This window comes from Falco cherrug, chromosome 11 (genome assembly GCF_023634085.1).
Source record: "Falco cherrug isolate bFalChe1 chromosome 11, bFalChe1.pri, whole genome shotgun sequence".
NCBI lineage: Eukaryota > Metazoa > Chordata > Aves > Falconiformes > Falconidae > Falco > Falco cherrug.
Window position 1 is genome coordinate 7408241 of NC_073707.1, and position 17747 is coordinate 7425987.

A 17747-nucleotide genomic window follows, 5' to 3' on the forward strand; every position below is an offset into this window, starting at 1 on the left:
CGCAGGCGCCCCTCGGTAAAAAGCCTACAGCACCCGGTATTCCCAGGCGGTCTCCCATCCAAGTACTAACTGGGCCCGACCCTGCTTAGCTTCCGAGATCAGACGAGATCGGGCGTTCTCAGGGTGGTATGGCCGTAGGCACCCCCTCTCCCGCCAGCAGCCCTCTCCACAAACGCCACACACGCTCACGCACAACCCTGCAGACACCCACAACCCCGACGCAGGGCGCCCGCAACCGACCCCGCACACCCGACACACAACCAACACCCAACGCAACACACGCAACTACCCCCAGCACGCACCTGCCCCGCACCGCGCCCATGCAGACCGCGACAACAAACACCTACCCTGCTCGCACACCGCCCTACAGCCCTCCTCGCTCACCGGCCAGGGCAGCAGCAGGCAATCCCCGCGCACACCTGAACCACCAGCACCACGCGCGCAACAACGCCTGCACCTACCGGCCGCAACGCAACGGCCCCCCCGCTACCTAACGGCAGCCCTCGCAACAGGCGGCTGCCACGCTCGCTCCCACGCCACGCTTCGGCCCTCCGCAACGAGGCTGCGGGGCAGCAGGCCGCCACCGCGCCCGCCCGCCCCACCAGCCTGACCTGACCCGCGCAAGCAGCACCAGCTCACGCGCAAGGCCCCCAAGCCTCCGCAACGCCCCTGCCGCAAAAGGGGGGGGGCTTCCCGCAGGCGCCCCTCGGTAAAAAGCCTACAGCACCCGGTATTCCCAGGCGGTCTCCCATCCAAGTACTAACCGGGCCCGACCCTGCTTAGCTTCCGAGATCAGACGAGATCGGGCGTTCTCAGGGTGGTATGGCCGTAGGCACCCCCTCTCCCGCCAGCAGCCCTCTCCACAAACGCCACACACGCTCACGCACAACCCTGCAGACACCCACAACCCCGACGCAGGGCGCCCGCAACCGACCCCGCACACCCGACACACAACCAACACCCAACGCAACACACGCAACTACCCCCAGCACGCACCTGCCCCGCACCGCGCCCATGCAGACCGCGACAACAAACACCTACCCTGCTCGCACACCGCCCTACAGCCCTCCTCGCTCACCGGCCAGGGCAGCAGCAGGCAATCCCCGCGCACACCTGAACCACCAGCACCACGCGCGCAACAACGCCTGCACCTACCGGCCGCAACGCAACGGCCCCCCCGCTACCTAACGGCAGCCCTCGCAACAGGCGGCTGCCACGCTCGCTCCCACGCCACGCTTCGGCCCTCCGCAACGAGGCTGCGGGGCAGCAGGCCGCCACCGCGCCCGCCCGCCCCACCAGCCTGACCTGACCCGCGCAAGCAGCACCAGCTCACGCGCAAGGCCCCCAAGCCTCCGCAACGCCCCTGCCGCAAAAGGGGGGGGGCTTCCCGCAGGCGCCCCTCGGTAAAAAGCCTACAGCACCCGGTATTCCCAGGCGGTCTCCCATCCAAGTACTAACCGGGCCCGACCCTGCTTAGCTTCCGAGATCAGACGAGATCGGGCGTTCTCAGGGTGGTATGGCCGTAGGCACCCCCTCTCCCGCCAGCAGCCCCCTCCACAAACGCCACACACGCTCACGCACAACCCTGCAGACACCCACAACCCCGACGCAGGGCGCCCGCAACCGACCCCGCACACCCGACACACAACCAACACCCAACGCAACACACGCAACTACCCCCAGCACGCACCTGCCCCGCACCGCGCCCATGCAGACCGCGACAACAAACACCTACCCTGCTCGCACACCGCCCTACAGCCCTCCTCGCTCACCGGCCAGGGCAGCAGCAGGCAATCCCCGCGCACACCTGAACCACCAGCACCACGCGCGCAACAACGCCTGCACCTACCGGCCGCAACGCAACGGCCCCCCCGCTACCTAACGGCAGCCCTCGCAACAGGCGGCTGCCACGCTCGCTCCCACGCCACGCTTCGGCCCTCCGCAACGAGGCTGCGGGGCAGCAGGCCGCCACCGCGCCCGCCCGCCCCACCAGCCTGACCTGACCCGCGCAAGCAGCACCAGCTCACGCGCAAGGCCCCCAAGCCTCCGCAACGCCCCTGCCGCAAAAGGGGGGGGGCTTGCCGCAGGCGCCCCTCGGTAAAAAGCCTACAGCACCCGGTATTCCCAGGCGGTCTCCCATCCAAGTACTAACCGGGCCCGACCCTGCTTAGCTTCCGAGATCAGACGAGATCGGGCGTTCTCAGGGTGGTATGGCCGTAGGCACCCCCTCTCCCGCCAGCAGCCCCCTCCACAAACGCCACACAGGCTCACGCACAACCCTGCAGACACCCACAACCCCGACGCAGGGCGCCCGCAACCGACCCCGCACACCCGACACACAACCAACACCCAACGCAACACACGCAACTACCCCCAGCACGCACCTGCCCCGCACCGCGCCCATGCAGACCGCGACAACAAACACCTACCCTGCTCGCACACCGCCCTACAGCCCTCCTCGCTCACCGGCCAGGGCAGCAGCAGGCAATCCCCGCGCACACCTGAACCACCAGCACCACGCGCGCAACAACGCCTGCACCTACCGGCCGCAACGCAACGGCCCCCCGCTACCTAACGGCAGCCCTCGCAACAGGCGGCTGCCACGCTCGCTCCCACGCCATGCTTCGGCCCTCCGCAACGAGGCTGCGGGGCAGCAGGCCGCCACCGCGCCCGCCCGCCCCACCAGCCTGACCCGCGCAAGCAGCACCAGCTCACGCGCAAGGCCCCCAAGCCTCCGCAACGCCCCTGCCGCAAAAGGGGGGGGGCTTCCCGCAGGCGCCCCTCGGTAAAAAGCCTACAGCACCCGGTATTCCCAGGCGGTCTCCCATCCAAGTACTAACCGGGCCCGACCCTGCTTAGCTTCCGAGATCAGACGAGATCGGGCGTTCTCAGGGTGGTATGGCCGTAGGCACCCCCTCTCCCGCCAGCAGCCCTCTCCACAAACGCCACACACGCTCACGCACAACCCTGCAGACACCCACAACCCCGACGCAGGGCGCCCGCAACCGACCCCGCACACCCGACACACAACCAACACCCAACGCAACACACGCAACTACCCCCAGCACGCACCTGCCCCGCACCGCGCCCATGCAGACCGCGACAACAAACACCTACCCTGCTCGCACACCGCCCTACAGCCCTCCTCGCTCACCGGCCAGGGCAGCAGCAGGCAATCCCCGCGCACACCTGAACCACCAGCACCACGCGCGCAACAACGCCTGCACCTACCGGCCGCAACGCAACGGCCCCCCGCTACCTAACGGCAGCCCTCGCAACAGGCGGCTGCCACGCTCGCTCCCACGCCACGCTTCGGCCCTCCGCAACGAGGCTGCGGGGCAGCAGGCCGCCACCGCGCCCGCCCGCCCCACCAGCCTGACCTGACCCGCGCAAGCAGCACCAGCTCACGCGCAAGGCCCCCAAGCCTCCGCAACGCCCCTGCCGCAAAAGGGGGGGGGCTTCCCGCAGGCGCCCCTCGGTAAAAAGCCTACAGCACCCGGTATTCCCAGGCGGTCTCCCATCCAAGTACTAACCGGGCCCGACCCTGCTTAGCTTCCGAGATCAGACGAGATCGGGCGTTCTCAGGGTGGTATGGCCGTAGGCACCCCCTCTCCCGCCAGCAGCCCTCTCCACAAACGCCACACACGCTCACGCACAACCCTGCAGACACCCACAACCCCGACGCAGGGCGCCCGCAACCGACCCCGCACACCCGACACACAACCAACACCCAACGCAACACACGCAACTACCCCCAGCACGCACCTGCCCCGCACCGCGCCCATGCAGACCGCGACAACAAACACCTACCCTGCTCGCACACCGCCCTACAGCCCTCCTCGCTCACCGGCCAGGGCAGCAGCAGGCAATCCCCGCGCACACCTGAACCACCAGCACCACGCGCGCAACAACGCCTGCACCTACCGGCCGCAACGCAACGGCCCCCCGCTACCTAACGGCAGCCCTCGCAACAGGCGGCTGCCACGCTCGCTCCCACGCCACGCTTCGGCCCTCCGCAACGAGGCTGCGGGGCAGCAGGCCGCCACCGCGCCCGCCCGCCCCACCAGCCTGACCTGACCCGCGCAAGCAGCACCAGCTCACGCGCAAGGCCCCCAAGCCTCCGCAACGCCCCTGCCGCAAAAGGGGGGGGGCTTCCCGCAGGCGCCCCTCGGTAAAAAGCCTACAGCACCCGGTATTCCCAGGCGGTCTCCCATCCAAGTACTAACCGGGCCCGACCCTGCTTAGCTTCCGAGATCAGACGAGATCGGGCGTTCTCAGGGTGGTATGGCCGTAGGCACCCCCTCTCCCGCCAGCAGCCCTCTCCACAAACGCCACACACGCTCACGCACAACCCTGCAGACACCCACAACCCCGACGCAGGGCGCCCGCAACCGACCCCGCACACCCGACACACAACCAACACCCAACGCAACACACGCAACTACCCCCAGCACGCACCTGCCCCGCACCGCGCCCATGCAGACCGCGACAACAAACACCTACCCTGCTCGCACACCGCCCTACAGCCCTCCTCGCTCACCGGCCAGGGCAGCAGCAGGCAATCCCCGCGCACACCTGAACCACCAGCACCACGCGCGCAACAACGCCTGCACCTACCGGCCGCAACGCAACGGCCCCCCGCTACCTAACGGCAGCCCTCGCAACAGGCGGCTGCCACGCTCGCTCCCACGCCACGCTTCGGCCCTCCGCAACGAGGCTGCGGGGCAGCAGGCCGCCACCCGCGCCCGCCCGCCCCACCAGCCTGACCTGACCCGCGCAAGCAGCACCAGCTCACGCGCAAGGCCCCCAAGCCTCCGCAACGCCCCTGCCGCAAAAGGGGGGGGGCTTCCCGCAGGCGCCCCTCGGTAAAAAGCCTACAGCACCCGGTATTCCCAGGCGGTCTCCCATCCAAGTACTAACCGGGCCCGACCCTGCTTAGCTTCCGAGATCAGACGAGATCGGGCGTTCTCAGGGTGGTATGGCCGTAGGCACCCCCTCTCCCGCCAGCAGCCCCCTCCACAAACGCCACACACGCTCACGCACAACCCTGCAGACACCCACAACCCCGACGCAGGGCGCCCGCAACCGACCCCGCACACCCGACACACAACCAACACCCAACGCAACACACGCAACTACCCCCAGCACGCACCTGCCCCGCACCGCGCCCATGCAGACCGCGACAACAAACACCTACCCTGCTCGCACACCGCCCTACAGCCCTCCTCGCTCACCGGCCAGGGCAGCAGCAGGCAATCCCCGCGCACACCTGAACCACCAGCACCACGCGCGCAACAACGCCTGCACCTACCGGCCGCAACGCAACGGCCCCCCGCTACCTAACGGCAGCCCTCGCAACAGGCGGCTGCCACGCTCGCTCCCACGCCACGCTTCGGCCCTCCGCAACGAGGCTGCGGGGCAGCAGGCCGCCACCGCGCCCGCCCGCCCCACCAGCCTGACCTGACCCGCGCAAGCAGCACCAGCTCACGCGCAAGGCCCCCAAGCCTCCGCAACGCCCCTGCCGCAAAAGGGGGGGGGCTTCCCGCAGGCGCCCCTCGGTAAAAAGCCTACAGCACCCGGTATTCCCAGGCGGTCTCCCATCCAAGTACTAACCGGGCCCGACCCTGCTTAGCTTCCGAGATCAGACGAGATCGGGCGTTCTCAGGGTGGTATGGCCGTAGGCACCCCCTCTCCCGCCAGCAGCCCCCTCCACAAACGCCACACACGCTCACGCACAACCCTGCAGACACCCACAACCCCGACGCAGGGCGCCCGCAACCGACCCCGCACACCCGACACACAACCAACACCCAACGCAACACACGCAACTACCCCCAGCACGCACCTGCCCCGCACCGCGCCCATGCAGACCGCGACAACAAACACCTACCCTGCTCGCACACCGCCCTACAGCCCTCCTCGCTCACCGGCCAGGGCAGCAGCAGGCAATCCCCGCGCACACCTGAACCACCAGCACCACGCGCGCAACAATGCCTGCACCTACCGGCCGCAACGCAACGGCCCCCCGCTACCTAACGGCAGCCCTCGCAACAGGCGGCTGCCACGCTCGCTCCCACGCCACGCTTCGGCCCTCCGCAACGAGGCTGCGGGGCAGCAGGCCGCCACCGCGCCCGCCCGCCCCACCAGCCTGACCTGACCCGCGCAAGCAGCACCAGCTCACGCGCAAGGCCCCCAAGCCTCCGCAACGCCCCTGCCGCAAAAGGGGGGGGGCTTCCCGCAGGCGCCCCTCGGTAAAAAGCCTACAGCACCCGGTATTCCCAGGCGGTCTCCCATCCAAGTACTAACCGGGCCCGACCCTGCTTAGCTTCCGAGATCAGACGAGATCGGGCGTTCTCAGGGTGGTATGGCCGTAGGCACCCCCTCTCCCGCCAGCAGCCCTCTCCACAAACGCCACACACGCTCACGCACAACCCTGCAGACACCCACAACCCCGACGCAGGGCGCCCGCAACCGACCCCGCACACCCGACACACAACCAACACCCAACGCAACACACGCAACTACCCCCAGCACGCACCTGCCCCGCACCGCGCCCATGCAGACCGCGACAACAAACACCTACCCTGCTCGCACACCGCCCTACAGCCCTCCTCGCTCACCGGCCAGGGCAGCAGCAGGCAATCCCCGCGCACACCTGAACCACCAGCACCACGCGCGCAACAACGCCTGCACCTACCGGCCGCAACGCAACGGCCCCCCGCTACCTAACGGCAGCCCTCGCAACAGGCGGCTGCCACGCTCGCTCCCACGCCACGCTTCGGCCCTCCGCAACGAGGCTGCGGGGCAGCAGGCCGCCACCGCGCCCGCCCGCCCCACCAGCCTGACCTGACCCGCGCAAGCAGCACCAGCTCACGCGCAAGGCCCCCAAGCCTCCGCAACGCCCCTGCCGCAAAAGGGGGGGGGCTTCCCGCAGGCGCCCCTCGGTAAAAAGCCTACAGCACCCGGTATTCCCAGGCGGTCTCCCATCCAAGTACTAACCGGGCCCGACCCTGCTTAGCTTCCGAGATCAGACGAGATCGGGCGTTCTCAGGGTGGTATGGCCGTAGGCACCCCCTCTCCCGCCAGCAGCCCCCTCCACAAACGCCACACACGCTCACGCACAACCCTGCAGACACCCACAACCCCGACGCAGGGCGCCCGCAACCGACCCCGCACACCCGACACACAACCAACACCCAACGCAACACACGCAACTACCCCCAGCACGCACCTGCCCCGCACCGCGCCCATGCAGACCGCGACAACAAACACCTACCCTGCTCGCACACTGCCCTACAGCCCTCCTCGCTCACCGGCCAGGGCAGCAGCAGGCAATCCCCGCGCACACCTGAACCACCAGCACCACGCGCGCAACAATGCCTGCACCTACCGGCCGCAACGCAACGGCCCCCCGCTACCTAACGGCAGCCCTCGCAACAGGCGGCTGCCACGCTCGCTCCCACGCCACGCTTCGGCCCTCCGCAACGAGGCTGCGGGGCAGCAGGCCGCCACCGCGCCCGCCCGCCCCACCAGCCTGACCTGACCCGCGCAAGCAGCACCAGCTCACGCGCAAGGCCCCCAAGCCTCCGCAACGCCCCTGCCGCAAAAGGGGGGGGGCTTCCCGCAGGCGCCCCTCGGTAAAAAGCCTACAGCACCCGGTATTCCCAGGCGGTCTCCCATCCAAGTACTAACCGGGCCCGACCCTGCTTAGCTTCCGAGATCAGACGAGATCGGGCGTTCTCAGGGTGGTATGGCCGTAGGCACCCCCTCTCCCGCCAGCAGCCCCCTCCACAAACGCCACACACGCTCACGCACAACCCTGCAGACACCCACAACCCCGACGCAGGGCGCCCGCAACCGACCCCGCACACCCGACACACAACCAACACCCAACGCAACACACGCAACTACCCCCAGCACGCACCTGCCCCCGCACCGCGCCCATGCAGACCGCGACAACAAACACCTACCCTGCTCGCACACCGCCCTACAGCCCTCCTCGCTCACCGGCCAGGGCAGCAGCAGGCAATCCCCGCGCACACCTGAACCACCAGCACCACGCGCGCAACAACGCCTGCACCTACCGGCCGCAACGCAACGGCCCCCCGCTACCTAACGGCAGCCCTCGCAACAGGCGGCTGCCACGCTCGCTCCCACGCCACGCTTCGGCCCTCCGCAACGAGGCTGCGGGGCAGCAGGCCGCCACCGCGCCCGCCCGCCCCACCAGCCTGACCCGCGCAAGCAGCACCAGCTCACGCGCAAGGCCCCCAAGCCTCCGCAACGCCCCTGCCGCAAAAGGGGGGGGGCTTCCCGCAGGCGCCCCTCGGTAAAAAGCCTACAGCACCCGGTATTCCCAGGCGGTCTCCCATCCAAGTACTAACCGGGCCCGACCCTGCTTAGCTTCCGAGATCAGACGAGATCGGGCGTTCTCAGGGTGGTATGGCCGTAGGCACCCCCTCTCCCGCCAGCAGCCCCCTCCACAAACGCCACACAGGCTCACGCACAACCCTGCAGACACCCACAACCCCGACGCAGGGCGCCCGCAACCGACCCCGCACACCCGACACACAACCAACACCCAACGCAACACACGCAACTACCCCCAGCACGCACCTGCCCCGCACCGCGCCCATGCAGACCGCGACAACAAACACCTACCCTGCTCGCACACCGCCCTACAGCCCTCCTCGCTCACCGGCCAGGGCAGCAGCAGGCAATCCCCGCGCACACCTGAACCACCAGCACCACGCGCGCAACAACGCCTGCACCTACCGGCCGCAACGCAACGGCCCCCCGCTACCTAACGGCAGCCCTCGCAACAGGCGGCTGCCACGCTCGCTCCCACGCCACGCTTCGGCCCTCCGCAACGAGGCTGCGGGGCAGCAGGCCGCCACCGCGCCCCCGCCCGCCCCACCAGCCTGACCTGACCCGCGCAAGCAGCACCAGCTCACGCGCAAGGCCCCCAAGCCTCCGCAACGCCCCTGCCGCAAAAGGGGGGGGGCTTCCCGCAGGCGCCCCTCGGTAAAAAGCCTACAGCACCCGGTATTCCCAGGCGGTCTCCCATCCAAGTACTAACCGGGCCGACCCTGCTTAGCTTCCGAGATCAGACGAGATCGGGCGTTCTCAGGGTGGTATGGCCGTAGGCACCCCCTCTCCCGCCAGCAGCCCCCTCCACAAACGCCACACACGCTCACGCACAACCCTGCAGACACCCACAACCCCGACGCAGGGCGCCCGCAACCGACCCCGCACACCCGACACACAACCAACACCCAACGCAACACACGCAACTACCCCCAGCACGCACCTGCCCCGCACCGCGCCCATGCAGACCGCGACAACAAACACCTACCCTGCTCGCACACCGCCCTACAGCCCTCCTCGCTCACCGGCCAGGGCAGCAGCAGGCAATCCCCGCGCACACCTGAACCACCAGCACCACGCGCGCAACAACGCCTGCACCTACCGGCCGCAACGCAACGGCCCCCCGCTACCTAACGGCAGCCCTCGCAACAGGCGGCTGCCACGCTCGCTCCCACGCCACGCTTCGGCCCTCCGCAACGAGGCTGCGGGGCAGCAGGCCGCCACCAGCGCCCCGCCCGCCCCACCAGCCTGACCTGACCCGCGCAAGCAGCACCAGCTCACGCGCAAGGCCCCCAAGCCTCCGCAACGCCCCTGCCGCAAAAGGGGGGGGGCTTCCCGCAGGCGCCCCTCGGTAAAAAGCCTACAGCACCCGGTATTCCCAGGCGGTCTCCCATCCAAGTACTAACCGGGCCCGACCCTGCTTAGCTTCCGAGATCAGACGAGATCGGGCGTTCTCAGGGTGGTATGGCCGTAGGCACCCCCTCTCCCGCCAGCAGCCCCCTCCACAAACGCCACACACGCTCACGCACAACCCTGCAGACACCCACAACCCCGACGCAGGGCGCCCGCAACCGACCCCGCACACCCGACACACAACCAACACCCAACGCAACACACGCAACTACCCCCAGCACGCACCTGCCCCGCACCGCGCCCATGCAGACCGCGACAACAAACACCTACCCTGCTCGCACACCGCCCTACAGCCCTCCTCGCTCACCGGCCAGGGCAGCAGCAGGCAATCCCCGCGCACACCTGAACCACCAGCACCACGCGCGCAACAACGCCTGCACCTACCGGCCGCAACGCAACGGCCCCCCGCTACCTAACGGCAGCCCTCGCAACAGGCGGCTGCCACGCTCGCTCCCACGCCACGCTTCGGCCCTCCGCAACGAGGCTGCGGGGCAGCAGGCCGCCACCGCGCCCCGCCCGCCCCACCAGCCTGACCTGACCCGCGCAAGCAGCACCAGCTCACGCGCAAGGCCCCCAAGCCTCCGCAACGCCCCTGCCGCAAAAGGGGGGGGGCTTGCCGCAGGCGCCCCTCGGTAAAAAGCCTACAGCACCCGGTATTCCCAAGCGGTCTCCCATCCAAGTACTAACCGGGCCCGACCCTGCTTAGCTTCCGAGATCAGACGAGATCGGGCGTTCTCAGGGTGGTATGGCCGTAGGCACCCCCTCTCCCGCCAGCAGCCCCCTCCACAAACGCCACACAGGCTCACGCACAACCCTGCAGACACCCACAACCCCGACGCAGGGCGCCCGCAACCGACCCCGCACACCCGACACACAACCAACACCCAACGCAACACACGCAACTACCCCCAGCACGCACCTGCCCCGCACCGCGCCCATGCAGACCGCGACAACAAACACCTACCCTGCTCGCACACCGCCCTACAGCCCTCCTCGCTCACCGGCCAGGGCAGCAGCAGGCAATCCCCGCGCACACCTGAACCACCAGCACCACGCGCGCAACAACGCCTGCACCTACCGGCCGCAACGCAACGGCCCCCCGCTACCTAACGGCAGCCCTCGCAACAGGCGGCTGCCACGCTCGCTCCCACGCCACGCTTCGGCCCTCCGCAACGAGGCTGCGGGGCAGCAGGCCGCCACCGCGCCCGCCCGCCCCACCAGCCTGACCCGCGCAAGCAGCACCAGCTCACGCGCAAGGCCCCCAAGCCTCCGCAACGCCCCTGCCGCAAAAGGGGGGGGGCTTCCCGCAGGCGCCCCTCGGTAAAAAGCCTACAGCACCCGGTATTCCCAGGCGGTCTCCCATCCAAGTACTAACCGGGCCCGACCCTGCTTAGCTTCCGAGATCAGACGAGATCGGGCGTTCTCAGGGTGGTATGGCCGTAGGCACCCCCTCTCCCGCCAGCAGCCCTCTCCACAAACGCCACACACGCTCAGCTCACGCACAACCCTGCAGACACCCACAACCCCGACGCAGGGCGCCCGCAACCGACCCCGCACACCCGACACACAACCAACACCCAACGCAACACACGCAACTACCCCCAGCATGCACCTGCCCCGCACCGCGCCCATGCAGACCGCGACAACAAACACCTACCCTGCTCGCACACCGCCCTACAGCCCTCCCCGCTCACCGGCCAGGGCAGCAGCAGGCAATCCCCGCGCACACCTGAACCACCAGCACCACGCGCGCAACAACGCCTGCACCTACCGGCCGCAACGCAACGGCCCCCCGCTACCTAACGGCAGCCCTCGCAACAGGCGGCTGCCACGCTCGCTCCCACGCCATGCTTCGGCCCTCCGCAACGAGGCTGCGGGGCAGCAGGCCGCCACCCGCGCCCGCCCGCCCCACCAGCCTGACCCGCGCAAGCAGCACCAGCTCACGCGCAAGGCCCCCAAGCCTCCGCAACGCCCCTGCCGCAAAAGGGGGGGGGCTTCCCGCAGGCGCCCCTCGGTAAAAAGCCTACAGCACCCGGTATTCCCAGGCGGTCTCCCATCCAAGTACTAACCGGGCCCGACCCTGCTTAGCTTCCGAGATCAGACGAGATCGGGCGTTCTCAGGGTGGTATGGCCGTAGGCACCCCCTCTCCCGCCAGCAGCCCTCTCCACAAACGCCACACACGCTCACGCACAACCCTGCAGACACCCACAACCCCGACGCAGGGCGCCCGCAACCGACCCCGCACACCCGACACACAACCAACACCCAACGCAACACACGCAACTACCCCCAGCACGCACCTGCCCCGCACCGCGCCCATGCAGACCGCGACAACAAACACCTACCCTGCTCGCACACCGCCCTACAGCCCTCCTCGCTCACCGGCCAGGGCAGCAGCAGGCAATCCCCGCGCACACCTGAACCACCAGCACCACGCGCGCAACAACGCCTGCACCTACCGGCCGCAACGCAACGGCCCCCCGCTACCTAACGGCAGCCCTCGCAACAGGCGGCTGCCACGCTCGCTCCCACGCCACGCTTCGGCCCTCCGCAACGAGGCTGCGGGGCAGCAGGCCGCCACCGCGCCCGCCCGCCCCACCAGCCTGACCTGACCCGCGCAAGCAGCACCAGCTCACGCGCAAGGCCCCCAAGCCTCCGCAACGCCCCTGCCGCAAAAGGGGGGGGGCTTCCCGCAGGCGCCCCTCGGTAAAAAGCCTACAGCACCCGGTATTCCCAGGCGGTCTGCCATCCAAGTACTAACGGGGCCCGACCCTGCTTAGCTTCCGAGATCAGACGAGATCGGGCGTTCTCAGGGTGGTATGGCCGTAGGCACCCCCTCTCCCGCCAGCAGCCCTCTCCACAAACGCCACACACGCTCACGCACAACCCTGCAGACACCCACAACCCCGACGCAGGGCGCCCGCAACCGACCCCGCACACCCGACACACAACCAACACCCAACGCAACACACGCAACTACCCCCAGCACGCACCTGCCCCGCACCGCGCCCATGCAGACCGCGACAACAAACACCTACCCTGCTCGCACACCGCCCTACAGCCCTCCTCGCTCACCGGCCAGGGCAGCAGCAGGCAATCCCCGCGCACACCTGAACCACCAGCACCACGCGCGCAACAACGCCTGCACCTACCGGCCGCAACGCAACGGCCCCCCGCTACCTAACGGCAGCCCTCGCAACAGGCGGCTGCCACGCTCGCTCCCACGCCACGCTTCGGCCCTCCGCAACGAGGCTGCGGGGCAGCAGGCCGCCACCGCGCCCGCCCGCCCCACCAGCCTGACCTGACCCGCGCAAGCAGCACCAGCTCACGCGCAAGGCCCCCAAGCCTCCGCAACGCCCCTGCCGCAAAAGGGGGGGGGCTTCCCGCAGGCGCCCCTCGGTAAAAAGCCTACAGCACCCGGTATTCCCAGGCGGTCTCCCATCCAAGTACTAACCGGGCCCGACCCTGCTTAGCTTCCGAGATCAGACGAGATCGGGCGTTCTCAGGGTGGTATGGCCGTAGGCACCCCCTCTCCCGCCAGCAGCCCTCTCCACAAACGCCACACACGCTCAGCTCACGCACAACCCTGCAGACACCCACAACCCCGACGCAGGGCGCCCGCAACCGACCCCGCACACCCGACACACAACCAACACCCAACGCAACACACGCAACTACCCCCAGCATGCACCTGCCCCGCACCGCGCCCATGCAGACCGCGACAACAAACACCTACCCTGCTCGCACACCGCCCTACAGCCCTCCCCGCTCACCGGCCAGGGCAGCAGCAGGCAATCCCCGCGCACACCTGAACCACCAGCACCACGCGCGCAACAACGCCTGCACCTACCGGCCGCAACGCAACGGCCCCCCCGCTACCTAACGGCAGCCCTCGCAACAGGCGGCTGCCACGCTCGCTCCCACGCCATGCTTCGGCCCTCCGCAACGAGGCTGCGGGGCAGCAGGCCGCCACCGCGCCCGCCCGCCCCACCAGCCTGACCTGACCCGCGCAAGCAGCACCAGCTCACGCGCAAGGCCCCCAAGCCTCCGCAACGCCCCTGCCGCAAAAGGGGGGGGGCTTCCCGGTAAAAAGCCTACAGCACCCGGTATTCCCAGGCGGTCTCCCATCCAAGTACTAACCGGGCCCGACCCTGCTTAGCTTCCGAGATCAGACGAGATCGGGCGTTCTCAGGGTGGTATGGCCGTAGGCACCCCCTCTCCCGCCAGCAGCCCCCTCCACAAACGCCACACACGCTCACGCACAACCCTGCAGACACCCACAACCCCGACGCAGGGCGCCCGCAACCGACCCCGCACACCCGACACACAACCAACACCCAACGCAACACACGCAACTACCCCAGCACGCACCTGCCCCGCACCGCGCCATGCAGACCGCGACAACAAACACCTACCCTGCTCGCACACCGCCCTACAGCCCTCCTCGCTCACCGGCCAGGGCAGCAGCAGGCAATCCCCGCGCACACCTGAACCACCAGCACCACGCGCGCAACAACGCCTGCACCTACCGGCCGCAACGCAACGGCCCCCCGCTACCTAACGGCAGCCCTCGCAACAGGCGGCTGCCACGCTCGCTCCCACGCCACGCTTCGGCCCTCCGCAACGAGGCTGCGGGGCAGCAGGCCGCCACCGCGCCCGCCCGCCCCACCAGCCTGACCTGACCCGCGCAAGCAGCACCAGCTCACGCGCAAGGCCCCCAAGCCTCCGCAACGCCCCTGCCGCAAAAGGGGGGGGGCTTCCCGCAGGCGCCCCTCGGTAAAAAGCCTACAGCACCCGGTATTCCCAGGCGGTCTCCCATCCAAGTACTAACCGGGGCCCGACCCTGCTTAGCTTCCGAGATCAGACGAGATCGGGCGTTCTCAGGGTGGTATGGCCGTAGGCACCCCCTCTCCCGCCAGCAGCCCCCTCCACAAACGCCACACACGCTCACGCACAACCCTGCAGACACCCACAACCCTGACGCAGGGGCGCCCGCAACCGACCCCGCACACCCGACACACAACCAACACCCAACGCAACACACGCAACTACCCCCAGCACGCACCTGCCCCGCACCGCGCCCATGCAGACCGCGACAACAAACACCTACCCTGCTCGCACACCGCCCTACAGCCCTCCTCGCTCACCGGCCAGGGCAGCAGCAGGCAATCCCCGCGCACACCTGAACCACCAGCACCACGCGCGCAACAACGCCTGCACCTACCGGCCGCAACGCAACGGCCCCCCGCTACCTAACGGCAGCCCTCGCAACAGGCGGCTGCCACGCTCGCTCCCACGCCACGCTTCGGCCCTCCGCAACGAGGCTGCGGGGGCAGCAGGCCGCCACCGCGCCCGCCCGCCCCACCAGCCCTGACCTGACCCGCGCAAGCAGCACCAGCTCACGCGCAAGGCCCCCAAGCCTCCGCAACGCCCCTGCCGCAAAAGGGGGGGGCTTGCCGCAGGCGCCCCTCGGTAAAAAGCCTACAGCACCCGGTATTCCCAGGCGGTCTCCCATCCAAGTACTAACCGGGCCCGACCCTGCTTAGCTTCCGAGATCAGACGAGATCGGGCGTTTCTCAGGGTGGTATGGCCGTAGGCACCCCCTCTCCCGCCAGCAGCCCCCTCCACAAACGCCACACAGGCTCACGCACAACCCTGCAGACACCCACAACCCCGACGCAGGGCGCCCGCAACCGACCCCGCACACCCGACACACAACCAACACCCAACGCAACACACGCAACTACCCCCAGCATGCACCTGCCCCGCACCGCGCCCATGCCCAGACCGCGACAACAAACACCTACCCTGCTCGCACACCGCCCTACAGCCCTCCCCGCTCACCGGCCAGGGCAGCAGCAGGCAATCCCCGCGCACACCTGAACCACCAGCACCACGCGCGCAACAACGCCTGCACCTACCGGCCGCAACGCAACGGCCCCCCGCTACCTAACGGCAGCCCTCGCAACAGGCGGCTGCCACGCTCGCTCCCACGCCATGCTTCGGCCCTCCGCAACGAGGCTGCGGGGCAGCAGGCCGCCACCGCGCCCGCCCGCCCCACCAGCCAGACCCGCGCAAGCAGCACCAGCTCACGCGCAAGGCCCCCAAGCCCTCCGCAACGCCCCTGCCGCAAAAGGGGGGGGGCTTCCCGCAGGCGCCCCTCGGTAAAAAGCCTACAGCACCCGGTATTCCCAGGCGGTCTCCCATCCAAGTACTAACCGGGCCCGACCCTGCTTAGCTTCCGAGATCAGACGAGATCGGGCGTTCTCAGGGTGGTATGGCCGTAGGCACCCCCTCTCCCGCCAGCAGCCCTCTCCACAAACGCCACACACGCTCACGCACAACCCTGCAGACACCCACAACCCCGACGCAGGGCGCCCGCAACCGACCCCGCACACCCGACACACAACCAACACCCAACGCAACACACGCAACTACCCCCAGCACGCACCTGCCCCGCACCGCGCCCATGCAGACCGCGACAACAAACACCTACCCTGCTCGCACACCGCCCTACAGCCCTCCTCGCTCACCGGCCAGGGCAGCAGCAGGCAATCCCCGCGCACACCTGAACCACCAGCACCACGCGCGCAACAACGCCTGCACCTACCGGCCGCAACGCAACGGCCCCCCGCTACCTAACGGCAGCCCTCGCAACAGGCGGCTGCCACGCTCGCTCCCACGCCACGCTTCGGCCCTCCGCAACGAGGCTGCGGGGCAGCAGGCCGCCACCGCGGCCCGCCCGCCCCACCAGCCTGACCTGACCCGCGCAAGCAGCACCAGCTCACGCGCAAGGCCCCCAAGCCTCCGCAACGCCCCTGCCGCAAAAGGGGGGGGGCTTCCCGCAGGCGCCCCTCGGTAAAAAGCCTACAGCACCCGGTATTCCCAGGCGGTCTCCCATCCAAGTACTAACCGGGCCCGACCCTGCTTAGCTTCCGAGATCAGACGAGATCGGGCGTTCTCAGGGTGGTATGGCCGTAGGCACCCCCTCTCCCGCCAGCAGCCCTCTCCACAAACGCCACACACGCTCACGCACAACCCTGCAGACACCCACAACCCCGACGCAGGGCGCCCGCAACCGACCCCGCACACCCGACACACAACCAACACCCAACGCAACACACGCAACTACCCCCAGCACGCACCTGCCCCGCACCGCGCCCATGCAGACCGCGACAACAAACACCTACCCTGCTCGCACACCGCCCTACAGCCCTCCTCGCTCACCGGCCAGGGCAGCAGCAGGCAATCCCCGCGCACACCTGAACCACCAGCACCACGCGCGCAACAACGCCTGCACCTACCGGCCGCAACGCAACGGCCCCCCGCTACCTAACGGCAGCCCTCGCAACAGGCGGCTGCCACGCTCGCTCCCACGCCACGCTTCGGCCCTCCGCAACGAGGCTGCGGGGCAGCAGGCCGCCACCGCGCCCGCCCGCCCCACCAGCCTGACCTGACCCGCGCAAGCAGCACCAGCTCACGCGCAAGGCCCCCAAGCCTCCGCAACGCCCCTGCCGCAAAAGGGGGGGGGCTTCCCGCAGGCGCCCCTCGGTAAAAAGCCTACAGCACCCGGTATTCCCCAGGCGGTCTCCCATCCAAGTACTAACCGGGCCCGACCCTGCTTAGCTTCCGAGATCAGACGAGATCGGGCGTTCTCAGGGTGGTATGGCCGTAGGCACCCCCTCTCCCGCCAGCAGCCCTCTCCACAAACGCCACACACGCTCACGCACAACCCTGCAGACACCCACAACCCGACGCAGGGCGCCCGCAACCGACCCCGCACACCCGACACACAACCAACACCCAACGCAACACACGCAACTACCCCCAGCACGCACCTGCCCCGCACCGCGCCCATGCAGACCGCGACAACAAACACCTACCCTGCTCGCACACCGCCCTACAGCCCTCCTCGCTCACCGGCCAGGGCAGCAGCAGGCAATCCCCGCGCACACCTGAACCACCAGCA

General features: G+C 69.1%; 26 non-coding genes across 26 annotated transcripts; all 26 read right to left on the reverse strand.

The window, feature by feature from the left end:
• Positions 1–21: 21 nt before the first annotated feature.
• Positions 22–140, reverse strand: LOC114016526 (5S ribosomal RNA). Its single transcript, XR_003561014.2, has one exon. It is a non-coding gene; the product is annotated as a 5S ribosomal RNA (ribosomal RNA).
• A 575-nt stretch (positions 141–715) lies between these two features.
• Positions 716–834, reverse strand: LOC129737122 (5S ribosomal RNA). The gene has a single exon (XR_008734575.1). It is a non-coding gene; the product is annotated as a 5S ribosomal RNA (ribosomal RNA).
• Positions 835–1409: 575 nt separating this feature from the next.
• LOC129737133 (5S ribosomal RNA) lies at positions 1410–1528 on the reverse strand. Its single transcript, XR_008734586.1, has one exon. It is a non-coding gene; the product is annotated as a 5S ribosomal RNA (ribosomal RNA).
• Positions 1529–2103: 575 nt separating this feature from the next.
• Positions 2104–2222, reverse strand: LOC129737144 (5S ribosomal RNA). Its single transcript, XR_008734597.1, has one exon. It is a non-coding gene; the product is annotated as a 5S ribosomal RNA (ribosomal RNA).
• A 569-nt stretch (positions 2223–2791) lies between these two features.
• Positions 2792–2910, reverse strand: LOC129737155 (5S ribosomal RNA). The gene has a single exon (XR_008734608.1). It is a non-coding gene; the product is annotated as a 5S ribosomal RNA (ribosomal RNA).
• A 574-nt stretch (positions 2911–3484) lies between these two features.
• LOC129737102 (5S ribosomal RNA) lies at positions 3485–3603 on the reverse strand. Its single transcript, XR_008734555.1, has one exon. It is a non-coding gene; the product is annotated as a 5S ribosomal RNA (ribosomal RNA).
• A 574-nt stretch (positions 3604–4177) lies between these two features.
• LOC129737112 (5S ribosomal RNA) lies at positions 4178–4296 on the reverse strand. Its single transcript, XR_008734565.1, has one exon. It is a non-coding gene; the product is annotated as a 5S ribosomal RNA (ribosomal RNA).
• A 575-nt stretch (positions 4297–4871) lies between these two features.
• LOC129737114 (5S ribosomal RNA) lies at positions 4872–4990 on the reverse strand. The gene has a single exon (XR_008734567.1). It is a non-coding gene; the product is annotated as a 5S ribosomal RNA (ribosomal RNA).
• Positions 4991–5564: 574 nt separating this feature from the next.
• Positions 5565–5683, reverse strand: LOC129737115 (5S ribosomal RNA). Its single transcript, XR_008734568.1, has one exon. It is a non-coding gene; the product is annotated as a 5S ribosomal RNA (ribosomal RNA).
• A 574-nt stretch (positions 5684–6257) lies between these two features.
• On the reverse strand, positions 6258–6376 carry LOC129737116 (5S ribosomal RNA). Its single transcript, XR_008734569.1, has one exon. It is a non-coding gene; the product is annotated as a 5S ribosomal RNA (ribosomal RNA).
• Positions 6377–6950: 574 nt separating this feature from the next.
• LOC129737117 (5S ribosomal RNA) lies at positions 6951–7069 on the reverse strand. Its single transcript, XR_008734570.1, has one exon. It is a non-coding gene; the product is annotated as a 5S ribosomal RNA (ribosomal RNA).
• Positions 7070–7643: 574 nt separating this feature from the next.
• LOC129737118 (5S ribosomal RNA) lies at positions 7644–7762 on the reverse strand. The gene has a single exon (XR_008734571.1). It is a non-coding gene; the product is annotated as a 5S ribosomal RNA (ribosomal RNA).
• Positions 7763–8332: 570 nt separating this feature from the next.
• Positions 8333–8451, reverse strand: LOC129737119 (5S ribosomal RNA). Its single transcript, XR_008734572.1, has one exon. It is a non-coding gene; the product is annotated as a 5S ribosomal RNA (ribosomal RNA).
• Positions 8452–9027: 576 nt separating this feature from the next.
• LOC129737106 (5S ribosomal RNA) lies at positions 9028–9145 on the reverse strand. Its single transcript, XR_008734559.1, has one exon. It is a non-coding gene; the product is annotated as a 5S ribosomal RNA (ribosomal RNA).
• Positions 9146–9721: 576 nt separating this feature from the next.
• LOC129737120 (5S ribosomal RNA) lies at positions 9722–9840 on the reverse strand. Its single transcript, XR_008734573.1, has one exon. It is a non-coding gene; the product is annotated as a 5S ribosomal RNA (ribosomal RNA).
• Positions 9841–10415: 575 nt separating this feature from the next.
• Positions 10416–10534, reverse strand: LOC129737098 (5S ribosomal RNA). The gene has a single exon (XR_008734551.1). It is a non-coding gene; the product is annotated as a 5S ribosomal RNA (ribosomal RNA).
• Positions 10535–11103: 569 nt separating this feature from the next.
• Positions 11104–11222, reverse strand: LOC129737121 (5S ribosomal RNA). The gene has a single exon (XR_008734574.1). It is a non-coding gene; the product is annotated as a 5S ribosomal RNA (ribosomal RNA).
• A 575-nt stretch (positions 11223–11797) lies between these two features.
• On the reverse strand, positions 11798–11916 carry LOC129737123 (5S ribosomal RNA). The gene has a single exon (XR_008734576.1). It is a non-coding gene; the product is annotated as a 5S ribosomal RNA (ribosomal RNA).
• A 574-nt stretch (positions 11917–12490) lies between these two features.
• Positions 12491–12609, reverse strand: LOC129737109 (5S ribosomal RNA). The gene has a single exon (XR_008734562.1). It is a non-coding gene; the product is annotated as a 5S ribosomal RNA (ribosomal RNA).
• Positions 12610–13183: 574 nt separating this feature from the next.
• LOC129737124 (5S ribosomal RNA) lies at positions 13184–13302 on the reverse strand. Its single transcript, XR_008734577.1, has one exon. It is a non-coding gene; the product is annotated as a 5S ribosomal RNA (ribosomal RNA).
• A 567-nt stretch (positions 13303–13869) lies between these two features.
• On the reverse strand, positions 13870–13988 carry LOC129737125 (5S ribosomal RNA). Its single transcript, XR_008734578.1, has one exon. It is a non-coding gene; the product is annotated as a 5S ribosomal RNA (ribosomal RNA).
• A 572-nt stretch (positions 13989–14560) lies between these two features.
• LOC129737103 (5S ribosomal RNA) lies at positions 14561–14680 on the reverse strand. Its single transcript, XR_008734556.1, has one exon. It is a non-coding gene; the product is annotated as a 5S ribosomal RNA (ribosomal RNA).
• A 576-nt stretch (positions 14681–15256) lies between these two features.
• Positions 15257–15376, reverse strand: LOC129737101 (5S ribosomal RNA). The gene has a single exon (XR_008734554.1). It is a non-coding gene; the product is annotated as a 5S ribosomal RNA (ribosomal RNA).
• A 572-nt stretch (positions 15377–15948) lies between these two features.
• LOC129737126 (5S ribosomal RNA) lies at positions 15949–16067 on the reverse strand. The gene has a single exon (XR_008734579.1). It is a non-coding gene; the product is annotated as a 5S ribosomal RNA (ribosomal RNA).
• Positions 16068–16642: 575 nt separating this feature from the next.
• Positions 16643–16761, reverse strand: LOC129737127 (5S ribosomal RNA). Its single transcript, XR_008734580.1, has one exon. It is a non-coding gene; the product is annotated as a 5S ribosomal RNA (ribosomal RNA).
• A 574-nt stretch (positions 16762–17335) lies between these two features.
• Positions 17336–17455, reverse strand: LOC129737104 (5S ribosomal RNA). Its single transcript, XR_008734557.1, has one exon. It is a non-coding gene; the product is annotated as a 5S ribosomal RNA (ribosomal RNA).
• Between the last annotated feature and the right edge of the window lie 292 nt (positions 17456–17747).